The sequence below is a fragment of the Leucoraja erinacea genome, unplaced genomic scaffold (genome assembly GCF_028641065.1).
Source record: "Leucoraja erinacea ecotype New England unplaced genomic scaffold, Leri_hhj_1 Leri_783S, whole genome shotgun sequence".
NCBI lineage: Eukaryota > Metazoa > Chordata > Chondrichthyes > Rajiformes > Rajidae > Leucoraja > Leucoraja erinaceus.
Genome location: NW_026576711.1, coordinates 45,466 through 60,000, shown reverse-complemented (window position 1 = coordinate 60,000; position 14,535 = coordinate 45,466).

The window sequence follows — 14,535 nt, the reverse complement described above, 5'->3', positions numbered from 1 at the left end:
AGTGTCCGGATGGGGGTGGTGATTGGCAGTCACCGAGGTACGTTGTTGAGTAGAGTGACAGCCGCCGGGAAGAAGCTGTTCCTCGACCTGCTGGTTCGGCAACGGAGAGACCTGTAGCACCTCCCGGATGGTAGGAGGGTAAACAGTCCATGGTTGGGGGGAGAGCAGTCCTTGGCGATGCTGAGCGCCCTCCGCAGACAGCACTTGCTTTGGACAGACTCAATGGAGGGGAGCGAGGAACCGGTGATGCGTTGGGCAATTTTCACCACCCTCTGCAATGCCTTCCGGTCGGAGACGGAGCAGTTGCTGTACCATACTGTGATGCAGTTGGTAAGGATGCTCTCGATGGTGCAGCGGTAGAAGTTCACCATTTGTGAACTAAAACTAAAAGGTACAGGGAGAGGTTGGCCTGGCTCGGACTGTATTCCAGCATTTTTCTCAAAAGGATTAGAATATCAAAACAGGGATGTAATGCTGAGGATCTAGGAGGCGCTGGTCAGGCTGCATTTGGGGCCATTGTGAGCAATTTTGGGCCCCTTACCTGAGATTCAAGATTCAAGATTCAAGATTCAATTTAATTGTCATTTGGACCCCTTACCCCAAATAGACCCAAGACACAACATAATTTACATAAACATCCATCACATCGCTGTGATGGAAGGCCAAAAAAACTTATCTCTCCACTGCACTCCCCCCCCCCCCCCCCGATGTCAGAGTCAAAGTTACAGCCCCCGGCTGGCGATGGCGATTGTCCCGCGGCCATTAAAGCCACGCCGGGTGATGCGAGGTCGCACACCGGGTCTTGGTGTTGGAGCCCCCGGCGTGCGCTCGCAGAGTCCCGCGGCCATTCCAAGCCGCGCGGGGCGGTGATGTCAGGCCCCGCTCCAGGAGCTCTTCGACCCCGCAACTCGGGCGGGAGAAGTCGCCGTTGCGGGAGCCCTGAAAAGCGGTCTCCCTCCAGGGACCCGCGGGCTCCCGGTGCCGCCGTCCGCCAGACCCGCAGTTGCAGCCTCCGAATCTCCGGAGGTCGGGCCGCAGCAGCAGCAGCAGCAGCGCTCCACCACCGCTCCACCCGCTCCGGACTCGGCCAGCTCCGCGACGGTGACGGTGAGTCGTCGGCACCAGAGTCCCCGGTCTTCTCCTGTTGGAGGCCGCTCCTCGTTGCAGCCCCAACGACAACGGAGACCCGACAAAGAAAAGGTCGGGTCTCCCGTGCAGGGAGAGATTTAAAAGTTGCCCCCTCCCTCCCACCCCACCACCACACACACCCCAACAAAAAATAACAAAAACTACATAAAAACATAGACAAAAATAATAAAAACGCAGACGGGCTGCAGAGGCCGCTGCTGACCAGAGTCGCGCCGGTGAGGAAGGATGTGCGGACTTGGATGGAACAAACTACAATAAATTGCACCGTGCAACAAACTAAACTGATCTAAAAAAATCAACCGGAAGAAACTTAAACCAGCCATAACTCTGTGTCTCTGTGTCTCTGTGGTCCATGGGCAGAGCTGTTGCCAGGACCCCTAAAAAATTAACAGAATTATGATTTATTGACAAATTAATCATTAGCAAAAAAGTTAGAGAATTACGAATCATGAATCTAACACTATATCACACACACACACAACTGTTCCCCCGCAACGCTGGTTACACTGCGAGTGGGATATACAAAGTCGGATCGGGTTACTAAAATGGCCGACGTTCCACTCCATTGCGTACTACACGTCAGCCCATTGGTTTTAGCAGGCTATTCAATTTCAATCTTCAATTTAAAAACTTTGCTGGCATGATAAAAAATACGTTGTTATATTGCCAAAGTATAAAACATGACATAGATATTTAAGATGCATAAGGAAGTTGTGAAACGGCTGCAGTCTGTCTGTTTTTACTTTTTTTGTGTTGCTTTTTTTGTCTTGTTCAGTTAAACTTTTGGTTATTAGTTTGTGTTATGTGGGGGGGGGGGGGGTGAAACAGGGCTTTCTGTCTCTCTCTTCGGGGGAATGCGACTTTCTTGCCGTATCCCCCTTCTCTTCCCCCCCCGTCTGAGCTGAGGCCTAATGGCGGAGCTGGCGGCCTCCATCCTGCGACTGACCTCGAGGATCCGGAGATAGAGCCAGCCGGGACTCACCAACGCGAGGCTGGCCGTCTTCGAGATGCGGTGGCGTTCGTTCGGGCAGCGGCACGACTCGGCGCTCCGGTGAGGGCGGACGGCGCGGGGCTGAGACACTCCCGTGTGGGCGGCCCGGCTCCCGGCTGGCAGGCGCTCCCGTGGGGGTGGCCCGGTGCGGGGCTGAGACACTCCCGTGTGGGCGGCTCGGCTCCCGGCTGGCAGGCGCTCCCGTGGGGGTGGCCCGGTGCGGGGCGAAGACGATGCTTATTCTGTATTTTTATTTCTATATTGCACTAATACTACGGACTGACGCTAAACTGCATTTCCTTGTACCCAAGGTACACAAAATTGCTGGAGAAACTGAGCGGGTGCAGCAGCATGCAACTGCTCTGTCTCCGACCGGAAGGCATTGCAGAGGGTGGTGAAAATTGCCCAACGCATCACCGGTTCCTCGCTCCCCCTGCATTGAGTCTGTCCAAAGCAAGCGTTGTCTGCGGAGGGCGCTCAGCATCGCCAAGGACTGCTCTCACCCCAACCATGGACTGTTTACCATCCGGGAGGCGCTACAGGTCTCTCCGTTGCCGAACCAGCAGGTCGAGGAACAGCTTCTTCCCGGCAGCTGTCACTCTACTCAACAACGTACCTCGGAGACTGCCAATCACCACCCCCCCCCCCCCCCCCGGACACTTATTATTATTTATTCAAATCATTTGCTATGTCGCTCTTCCAGGGAGATGCTAAATGCATTTTGTTGTCTCTGTACTGTACACTGACAATGACAATTAAAATTGAATCTGAATCTGAATCTGAATCTATGGAGCGAAGGAAATAGGCAACGTTTCGGGCCGAAACCCTTTTTCAGACTGATGGGGGGTGGGGGGGAGAAGGAAGGAAAAAGGGAGGAGGAGGAGCCCGAGGGCGGGTGGGGGATGGGAGGAGACAGCTCGAGGGTTAAGGAAGGGGAGGAGACAGCAAGGGCTAGCAAAATTGGGAGAATTCAACGTTAATGCCATCAGGACGCAAACACCCAGGCGGAATATGAGGTGCTGTTCCTCCAATTTCCGGTGTTGCTCACTCTGGCCATGGAGGAGACCCAGGACAGAGAGGTCGGATTGGGAATGGGAGGGGGAGTTGAAGTGCTGAGCCACCGGGAGTTCAGGTAGGTTATTGCGGACTGAGCGGAGGTGTTCGGCGAAACGATCGCCCAACCTCCGCTTAGTCTCCCCGATGTAGATCAGCTGACATCTAGAGCAGCGGATGCAGTAGATGAGGTTGGAGGAGATACAGGTGAACCTTTGTCGCACCTGGAACGACTGCTTGGGTCCTTGAATGGAGTCGAGGGGGGAGGTGAAGGGACAGGTGTTGCATTTCTTGCGGTTGCAACGGAAAGTGCCCGGGGAGGGGGTGGTACGGGAGGGAAGGGAAGAATTGACAAGGGAGTTGCGGAGGGAGCGGTCTTTGCGGAAGGCAGACATAGGGGGCAGATGGGAAGATGTGGCGAGTGGTGGGGTCACGTTGGAGGTGGCGGAAATGGAGGAGGATTATTTGTTGTATTTGCCGGCTGGTGGGGTGAAAGGTGAGGACCAGGGGGACTCTGCCCTTGTTGCGAGTGCAGGGGATGGGGAGAGAGAGCAGTGTTGCGGGGTATGGATGAGACCCTGGTGCGAGCCTCATCTATGGTGGCGGAGGGGAATCCCCGTTCCCTGAAGAACGAGGACATTTCCGATGCCCTGGTGTGGAACGTCTCATCCTGGGAGCAGATGCGGTGTAGGCCGAGGAATTGGGAGTAGGGGATGGAGTCTTTACAATGGGAAGACGTGTAGTCCAGATAGCCATGTGAGTCAGTTGGTTTGTAGTGTGTACTTGTATTTGTGCAATGACATTAAAGTTGAATTGAATAAACTTAACGACTTGAAACATAGAAACATAGAAATTAGGTGCAGGAGTAGGCCATTCGGCCCTTCGAGCCTGCACCGCCATTCAATATGATCATGGCTGATCATCCAACTCAGTGTCCCGTACCTGCCTTCTCTCCATACCCCCTGATCCCCTTAGCCACAAGGGCCACATCTAACTCCCTCTTAAATATAGCCAATGAACTGTGTGGCCTCAACTACCCTCTGCGGCAGAGAGTTCCAGAGATTCACCACTCTCTGTGTGAAAAAAGTCTTTCTCATCTCGGTTTTAAAGGATTTCCCCCCTTATCCTTAAGCTGTGACCCCTTGTCCTGGACTTCCCCCAACATCGGGAGCAATATTCCTGCATCTAGCCTGTCCAACCCCTTAAGAATTTTGTAAGTTTCTATAAGATCCCCTCTCAATCTCCTAAATTCTAGAGAGTATAAACCAAGTCTATCCAGTCTTTCTTCATAAGACAGTCCTGACATCCCAGGAATCAGTCTGGTGAACCGTCTCTGCACTCCCTCTATGGCAATAATGTCTTTCCTCAGATTTGGAGACCAAAACTGTACGCAATACTAAGTGCGCCTTAGTATTGCGAAGTGCACCTCTGTCTAGCTCCTCTATAATCTTTGGCCAGGACCAAAGATCCTATAGCAGAGCAAGATAGGCTACTCCTGCGAAATACAATGGGCTGACGTGTAGTACACTACGGAGGGAATCCTGGGCGTTTTTCTCCGCCATTTTCGCAACCTAATCCTACCGACCCGACCCGACATGTAATCTTATAGCAGAGTTATAGGATCTTAGGTGTAATTCTGTTAGTTCTCACCTCTGTTAAGTCTTGTCAAGAATAAAATTTGACTCTGGTAATAGTGTTCTTTTTAATGTTGAATAAGTTAGGGCTTTATTCTCTGGAGCGCAGAAGGTTAAGGGGGGACTTGATAGAGGTCTTTAAAATGATGAGAGGGGTAGACCGAGTTGATGTGGACAAGCTTTTCCCTTTGAGAATAGGGAAGATTCAAACAAGAGGACATGACTTCAGAATTAAGGGACAGAAGTTTAGGGGTAACATGAGGGGGAACTTCTTTACTCAGAGAGTGGTAGCGGTGTGGAATGAGCTTCCAGTGGAAGTGGTGGAGGCAGGTTCATTGGTATCATTTAAAAATAAATTGGATAGGCATATGGATGAGAAGGGAATGGAGGGTTATGGTATGAGTGCAGGCAGGTGGGACTAAGGGGAAAAAAGTTGTTCGGCACGGACTTGTAGGGCCGAGATGGCCTGTTTCCATATAACCATATAACAATTAGAGATATGCCATTTATTGTCACTATACATGTACAGTGAAACTGAAAGCTGCTCGTACTCAGTGCATACATACAATTTAGCACAAAAAACAAAAACAGAAACAGAAAAAAAAAAAAAAACAGTAAGGGAGAAGGGGGGGGGGGGGGGGATGGGGGCGGGGGGGGGGATAGGTGCACAATTTCTGCGGCGCTATATACATATATACATATATACAGATGGAAGTCCGTGTTGGGCAGTGAAGTCAGTGCATGTGTGAATTAGAATTAATAGTAGTTATAATTCTCGGAAAGCAACTATTCCTGATTACAGCATTTACAGAAATTACAGCACGGAAACAGGCCATCTCGACCCTACTAGTCCGTGCCGAACTTTTCCTTTCCGTCCTGTAATTGTTCGAACGTTTCCGTGCTGTAATTGTTATATGGTTATAATGTTTTTTACATCATTTCTTTTTAAATGGTTCATGGGCTGTGTTTGAGTAGATTTTGTGTAAACTGGAACCTAGCCGACCCGACCAGACTCGCAGGGTAATCAACGTGGGAGCGGGGAAGTTTTTGTGTGTGACATAGGGTTAGATTCATACTTATGTTAGTTCATAATTCTCTTAATTCTTGTTAAAGATAAAAAATGTTTATAAATTTTGCCTCTGGTAATTTTCTTTTTTAATGTTTTTAAAATCAGTTCTTTTGAATGGCTCATATGCTGTGTTTGAGTTGTTTCTGTACAGGTGCACAACCTTTTATCCGAAGATCCAAATAACGAAAACCTCCGAATAGCGTACATTTTTTCAGTCCTTGAAAACGTTCACCGAGGGCGGCCCGCAGAGGTGACAGCGGAACCTCTGGTCGGTCCTGGAAGAAAGGGGAACTAAATCCCCATTCATAAAAGAGAAGTGGAGGGTATATTGCCCGGGAGGGAATATCGCCTACCTGGAAGAAACCGGACATTTTTTCCAGGATGTCGTCTGCACACCAAGGCTCACGTTTGGCGCCAAACGCACGTCGCCTCTGCTGCACACGGATATAAGAGTGTGAAAATGTCGCCTTAGGGCATGTAGCCCCGCTAGGGTGACATGAGTGCGGGAGGTGATTCAATGCTGCGGTCACATTTACAAATTCAGGAATTCATTCAACACACTGCATTTCATACAGACATTTATTCTGCAAGAAAAAAACTACATTGAAGACTCAAACTCGCGATCAACCGACGAACTGCCGGGATCGAGGCGCAAACTAGCGACCTTGCGGATATGAGCCGAGCACTCTACCACTGAGCCAGCCATTAAAATCTACGCTAAAAAATTTCACCAGGCTCATCAGCGTCTCTTCTTCTTCCTGAGGAGACTGAAGAAGGTCCATCTGTCTCCTCAGATCCTGGTGAACTTCTACCGCTGCACCATCGAGAGCATCCTTACCAACTGCATCACAGTATGGTATGGCAACTGCTCTGTCTCCGACCGGAAGGCATTGCAGAGGGTGGTGAAAATTGCCCAACGCATCACCGGTTCCACGCTCCCCTCCATTGAGTCTGTCCAAAGCAAGCGCTGTCTGCGGAGGGCGCTCAGCATCACCAAGGACTGCTCTCACCCCAACCATGGACTGTTTACCCTCCTACCATCTGGGAGGCACTACAGGTCTCTCCGTTGCCGAACCAGCAGGTCGAGGAACAGCTTCTTCCCGGCGGCTGTCACTCTACTCAACAACGTACCTCGGTGACTGCCAATCACCACCCCCCCCCCCCCGGACACTTATTATTATTTATTCAAATCATTTGCTATGTTGCTCTTCCAAGGGAGATGCTAAATGCATTTCGTTGTCTCTGTACTGTACACTGACAATGACAATTAAAATTGAATCTGAATCTAAAATTTCCATTCCGAAGGCCGACAAATTCCGAATTCCGAAAAGTGTCTGGTCCCAAGGCTGTCGGATAAAAGGTTGTGCACCTGTATTCCACTTGCACTCTGTAATTCATTCATCGAATCACATTAATGTAATCACACTGTGCACTATTTGGGAAACTAATAGCAATATGAAGATTACAGTTGCTCTCGCCCTGAAATGTTACTTAAAGTTTTTGTGCTCATTTTCTTTTTTCTATGGAGTTGTTTCTCCACAATAAACGGGGTCTGGTCTTAACATAGAAACATAGACAATAGGTGCAGGAGTAGAGGCCATTCGGCCCTTCGAGCCTGCACCGCCATTCAATATGATCATGGCTGATCATCCAACTCAGTATCCCGTACCTGCCTTCTCTCCATACCCTCTGATCCCCTTGGCCACAAGGGCCACATCTAACTCCCTCTTAAATATAGCCAATGAACTATGTGGCCTCAGCTACCTTCTGTGGCAGAGAATTCCACAGATTCACCACTCTCTGTGTGTGGGAAAAAAAAAATGTTTTTCTCATCTCGGTCCTAAAAGATTTCCCCCTTATCCTTAAACTGTGTGTGTGGCCCCTTGTTCTGGACTTCCCCAACATCGGGAACAATCTTCCTGCATTAGCCTGTCCAACCCCTTAAGAAATGTTGTAAGTTTCTATAAGATCCCCTCTCAATCTTTGGGATGCTTTCGCACAGCGCCAGAGACCCTGGTTTGATCCTGACCTCGGGTGCCGTCTGTGTGGAGTGGCACATTCCCCATGGCCACATCAGTATCCCGTACCTGCCTTCTCTCCATACCCTCTGATCCCCTTGGCCACAAGGGCCACATCTAACTCCCTCTTAAATATAGCCAATGAACTGTGGCCTCAACTACCCTCTGTGGCAGAGAGAGTCTTCCCAATAACCAGAGAGTGGAATGAGATCGGTCTGTAATGGTGGGGCTATCTAATTGTAGAATTTCACAAAATTAAATTTGCTTAAGCAAGATTTATAAATGATGTATAACTTAAGGATGGTTTTATTCAGCGAGCATACAACGGACTAGATGGTGCTGGAAGGAACAGGGTTTATTTTATTGTCATTCAGACCGAAATTTCGTGCCTGCAGTCATACATACATACAAAACAATAAAAAACAACAATAAACACATATTAACATCCACCACAGTGAGTCCATCCAGCATCTCCTCACTGTGATGGAGGCAAAAAGTCTTAGGTCTGCAGTCTCTTCCCTCCTCTTCATGCAGGTAGGCATGCAGGTGCAGCAGGCAGTAAAGAAAACGAATGGCATGTTAGCTTTCATTGCAAAAGGATTTGAGTATAGGAGCAGGGAGGTTCTACTGCAGTTGTACAGGGTCTTGGTGAGACCACACCTGGAGTATTGCGTACAGTTTTGGTCTCCAAATCTGAGGAAGGACATTGCCATAGAGGGAGTGCAGAGAAGGTTCACCAGACTGATTCCTGGGATGTCAGGACTGTCTTATGAAGAAAGACTGGATAGACTTGGTTTATACTCTCTAGAATTTAGAAGATTGAGAGGGGATCTTATAGAAACTTACAAAATTCTTAAGGGGTTGGACAGGCTAGATGCAGGAAGATTGTTCCCCATGTTAGGGAAGTCCAGGACAAGGGGTCACAGCTTAAGGATAAGGGGGAAATCCTTTAAAACCGAGATGAGAAGAACCTTTTTTCACACAGAGAGTGGTGAATCTCTGGAACTCTCTGCCGCAGAAGGTAGTTGAGGCCACACAGTTCATTGGCTATATTTAAGAGGGAGTTAGATGTGGCCCTTGTGGCTAAGGGGATCAGGGGGGTATGGAGAGAAGGTAGGGATGGGATACTGAGTTGGATGATCAGCCATGATCATATTGAATGGCGGTGCAGGCTCGAAGGGCCAAATGGCCTCTACTCCTGCACCTAATTTCTATGTTTCTTCTCCCTCTGCGCTGAGGCGATTCCCCACCGGGCAACGGTACAAACAGTCCCGCGGCTCAAACACCGCGGCCCGGGGTGGTCGAAGCCGCCGTCCACCAGTCCCGCCGACGGCTCACGGCCGAACCCCGGACTCAGGTCACCGCCGCCAAAACGCCGTCCCAGCCACCGGATCACCGTTCCAGCCCCGAGCCGGATCGCCCTCACGTAAGTACCGTTCAGCCTGCGCCAGGCTGCCCCGACATGGGCGCCGCTCATCCCTCGGGCTGGGAGCGCCGTACCTCCCCGAGCTCGGCCACTCCCGACGGGAGCACCGTTCCTCCCTCGTGCTGGCCGCCCTCACAGGAACGTCACAGTCCGTCACGGAAGCCCTGTCACAGCCCCGAGCCGGACCGTCCTCACGTCAGTGAGCTCAGGGCGAGTCCTGGCGGGCTCTGCCTCCTGAGCCGCGAGGTCGACAGCTCCGCCATTAGGCCTCAGGGCAGACGGAGGCAGAGAAGGGGAATACATAGATACAACATATAGAAATTAGGTAGAAATTAGGTGCAGGAGTAGAGGCCATTCGGCCCTTCGAGCCTGCACCGCCATTCAATATGATCATGGCTGATCATCCAACTCAGTATCCCGTACCTGCCTTCTCTCCATACCCCCCTGATCCCCTTAGCCACAAGGGCCACATCTAACTCCCTCTTAAATATAGCCAATGAACTGGCCTCAACTACCCTCTGTGGCAGAGAGTTCCAGAGATTCACCACTCTCTGTGTGAAAAAAGTTCTTCTCATCTCGGTTTTAAAGGATTTCCCCCTTATCCTTAAGCTGTGACCCCTTGTCCTGGACTTCCCTAACATCGGGAACAATCTTCCTGCATCTAGCCTGTCCAACCCCTTAAGAATTTTGTAAGTTTCTATAAGATCCCCTCTCAATCTTCTAAATTCTAGAGAGTATAAACCAAGTCTATCCAGTCTTTCTTCATAAGACAGTCCTGACATCCCAGGAATCAGTCTGGTGAACCGTCTCTGTACTCCCTCTATGGCAATAATGTCCTTCCTCAGATTTGGAGACCAAAACTGTACACAATACTCCAGGTGTGGTCTCACCAAGACCCTGTACAACTGCAGTAGAACCTCCCTGCTCCTGTACTCAAATCCTTTTGCAATACATGATACATGAATGTGATATAGATGTATATAATCATGTAACACACACAATGATATTTATTCTGATTTTTATATCCAATGTTGAACTTTATTTCAGACCAGACAAGGGACATTAAATAATAAACTTTGTAAAAAAATTGTAAACCTCCCCGCAACTTCAATCTGTTTTGGCCATGCTGATCCGGGTCAGGCTGTGGAAGGAACATAGCCATCTTTTGGCTTTTATTGCGATTTATTTGTCTTTTTAACACGGAATGTCTGATAACGACACATTAGCAGCACACGGAACCAACATTGCACTAACCCACTCAATTTCATAATTCAAAGGCAAGATCCATTAACAAGCAAGGACAGCACCTTTCATTCTGTCCTACATGGTGAGATTTTAATGTGAATATCTCGTAACGGCACTTTGGCAGTATATTGCACCAGCCCACTCAATTTTAAATAATTCATAACACTAACACTTCATTTCTGACGTTTCATCAATACATGTACTTTGCTTATGCGGCACTTTTAGAACTTTCTTACACTTCCTTTTAATGGCCAGATCCTGCAGGGCTCTGTTCTTGAGTTTGAGTCCATAATGTATGCGGACACTGACAAAGATAGCTACAATTCGAGCCTTGACTCTCTGGCAGCATAAGTTCATGTCCCTGTATTCCTTACTATTGTGAATCGCTGCATTTATCAGATTGGAGATGTTGTTCCTGGTCATGTTAGCATTGTCGAATTCTGTGCAGAACACTTTCTCGCACACCCGACAGAATGCAAGAAACTGTTCTGAAGGCACCATCAGGGAGCCGGGGTCTGATGTCGATGTGTCGTATGTCTTATGGTGTATGAATACGAGGGCAGGATCAACTAAGGCTGTATCAGGTCGTAGCAGAACGTCTCTGCATATGTGACATTTTGAGACCAATTCATGTGGGGTGAGGAATCTACGGCAGATGTAGCCAGCGATGTAAGCCAGAGTGTTCTCTTCCGGGAGATCAAGTGACGTGCTGCAAAATACAGGGTTCTGCTGTGTCCTATTGTGATGGGAGATAGATGGAGATGGTTTCTTGACTCTGTCTTTTGTCAGTGTTTGCAACGATAAGAGAAAGTTAGCATCGTCAGGTTTACAGTTTGCACTTAGAGATGGCTTTATCAGTTCAGCTACCATGACCATTCTTAAAGCGCAGCGAAATTCCTTTGCCGATGGCTGTTCTCGGAATCCGACCTTCCGCCGAATGGTCGCGAATAAATCCTCAACGACATCCTGATTAACCCTGGATGTGAGCATGAAACAAGCACCTGTATCTTCCTTGATGTGCTGCCACAGTTGTGTAATGCAAGAAATTGCAAGCCGCCATCCTTTGACAAACAATGCATTTTCCGCTCCAAGCACTTTTAAGCTTTGCAGTACAGGCAGGCACGATTCAAAGAAGGACCAATGCGCCGATTTTGCAGACATGGGTCTCCTCAACTTTTTTATTGCCTTGAGACACCTGCCGTTAAATGCATCAAACAGTCCATCTATCAGTGCAATGAAATCCGCAGTATAAGCAGCACCCCGAGGCAACCATCCCGCAGTTGAATAGGTTAACATGCCCGCTGCCACTGAATGACGGAACACCCGCCCTGCTTTGATTGACTCTCATTTTGGAGAAGCTGTTCAGAGCAAAGTGGGGTCTGGTCAGGTGATGGTCTTTCCTAATGGGAAACTGTGACTCCATTTCATAAAATGCGCGAATATGTGCCCACTTGATATGTCTCTTAACGCCATCCTCTCCCGTTATCTCAAAGACAAACTTCTCCAAATTTGTCCTGGTGTTTTTTAGCAGGTGTGGCGGGTCGTGCAGGCAAAAGATCTTGGCTCCCCCGTGTAAGAAGAAAGGATGTTTTTCTGTCACGCCCAAGTTGTTGTACAACCGAACATTGCTTGGGCCTTGGTCACAAACCACCGCCTTAGGCTGTAGTCCGATTGCCTTAACCTTGTGCAAGCATTCATTGAGCAATGCTTGCAGTTTGTCCGCCCTTGTGCAGTCTCGTGACAGAAAGTAACCCGCAGGTTGTTTCCATTTCCCAAACAGGCCTCTAACCATGAAAACAAGAGCATGGTTGGCAGGCTGTGACGTCTTCCCTTGCGATCCAAAGTCCTCGAAACCTTCGACTGAATCTTCTGTGATGTTGTACGAGAGGCTTGTACGTAGACTCATTTCATCAAAGGAGACGATACAGACTCTATCACTCTCTGACATGCCTGCTACCCTGTCCTTCCAAAGCTCGAAGATCTTAGTGGGAAATCCTGGCCTTACTTCCACATTACACAACCATCTACGCAGAGATGAAATTGATGGAAGTGTGAACATGCTCTGGTAGAACTGATATGTGCTGGGACTCTTGTGGTAGAGAGACAAGGCAAGTATCTTGTCTGCATAATCCCATCGTCTTCCTCTTGCGCTTCTACGCCATGGCGCATTCCGCAATTGTGATTCGAAAAAAGACTTTAGAGGCTCGTGTAAAAAATCGAAACTGATCAAGCTTTCTGTAGCTCTCCTTCTCGCTAATTTCCTCATCTGTTGCACCCTTTTCTTCAGGCGGAAAGTACGCTGTCTTTCCATCTTCAGCGCTCTTCTGTAATTTACAACTGGTGTGAATTGAATAACATTCTCACGAATCTGGTCCGAAGCTGTGCAGTAAGAGTGGTCGGCCTGTATGTTGTGTGACACTCTGTGAGTTGCATCTGGTGTGAATGGAAGCCCTTCCTCACGAACCCGGTCCGCAGCTAAGCAGTAACAATGGTCGGCCGAGGGAAAAATCTCATTATTCCTCTCAAGTATCCTGGGTTGAGTATACCGTTGTTTTGGAGGGCTACGGAGGTCAAAGAGCGTTGGAACTGCATCCCAAACTAGCCTGTTCTTGGTCTGCTTGTTGTTAAACTGGCTAAGTTCGAAATGCTCAGAACAAAGACGGCAGTTATGTGACAAATACGCCGCAGTTCGATGTAGGAGATCATGTCGGCGGGTATTCTGCACCCACTGTTGACATCTGAAATTACAGAAAATATCATGCAGTCAATATGTTCTTATTCTACATTAAATAACAGAGGTAGAAAGAAAAAGCTCTTGAGGGGAAATGCTATTGGGGAAATGCTCCTGAGAAGAAAATTTGTACGGTGTTGGACAGGCTAGAAACATAGAAACATAGAAATTAGGAGCAGGAGTAGGCCATTCGGCCCTTCGAGCCTGCACCGCCATTCAATATGATCATGGCTGATCATCCAACTCAGTATCCCGTACCTGCCTTCTCTCCATACCCCCTGATCCCCTTAGCCACAAGGGCCACATCTAACTCCCTCTTAAATATAGCCAATGAACTGGCCTCGACTACCCTCTGTGGCAGAGAGTTCCAGAGAGTTGCAGGAAAGTTAGTCCCAATGTTGGGGAAGTCCAGAACAAAGGGTCACACAGTTTAAGGATAATGGGGAATCTTTTAGGACCGAGATGAGAACTTTTTTTTTTTTTTTTTTTTACACACAGTGGTGAATCTGTGGAATTCTCTGCAACAGAAGATAGTTGAGGCCAGCTCATTAGCTAGATTTAAGAGGTATTTAGATGTGGCCCTTGTGGCTAAAGGGATCAGGGGGCACTAAAATTCTCAGTGTACAACAGAGTCAATATGTGCTTATTCAGCATTAAATAACAGAGTGGTAGAAAGATTTTTACAAGTATTCTGCCATGAAGACTCGACTGCATCTGGGACAAAGGGGAGCACCCAGCTTCAACATAGAAATTAGGTGCAGGAGTAGAGGCCATTCAGCCCTTCGAGCCTGCACCGCCATTCAATATGATCATGGCTGATCATCCAACTCAGTATCCCGTACCTGCCTTCTCTCCATACCCTCTGATCCCCTTAGCCACAAGGGCCACATCTAACTCCCTCTTAAATATAGCCAATGAACTGGCCTCGACTACCCTCTGCGGCAGAGAGTTCCAGAGATTCACCACTCTCTGTGTGAAAAAAACTTCTTCTCATCTCGGTTTTAAAGGAGTTCCCCCTTATCCTTAAGCTGTGACCCCTTGTCCTGGACTTCCCCAACATCGGGAGCAATCTTCCTGCATCTAGCCTGTCCAACCCCTTAAGAATTTTGTAAGTTTCTATAAGATCCCCTCTCAATCTCCTAAATTCTAGAGAGTATAAACCAAGTCTATCCAGTCTTTCTTCATAAGACAGTCCTGACATCCCAGGAATCAGTCTGGC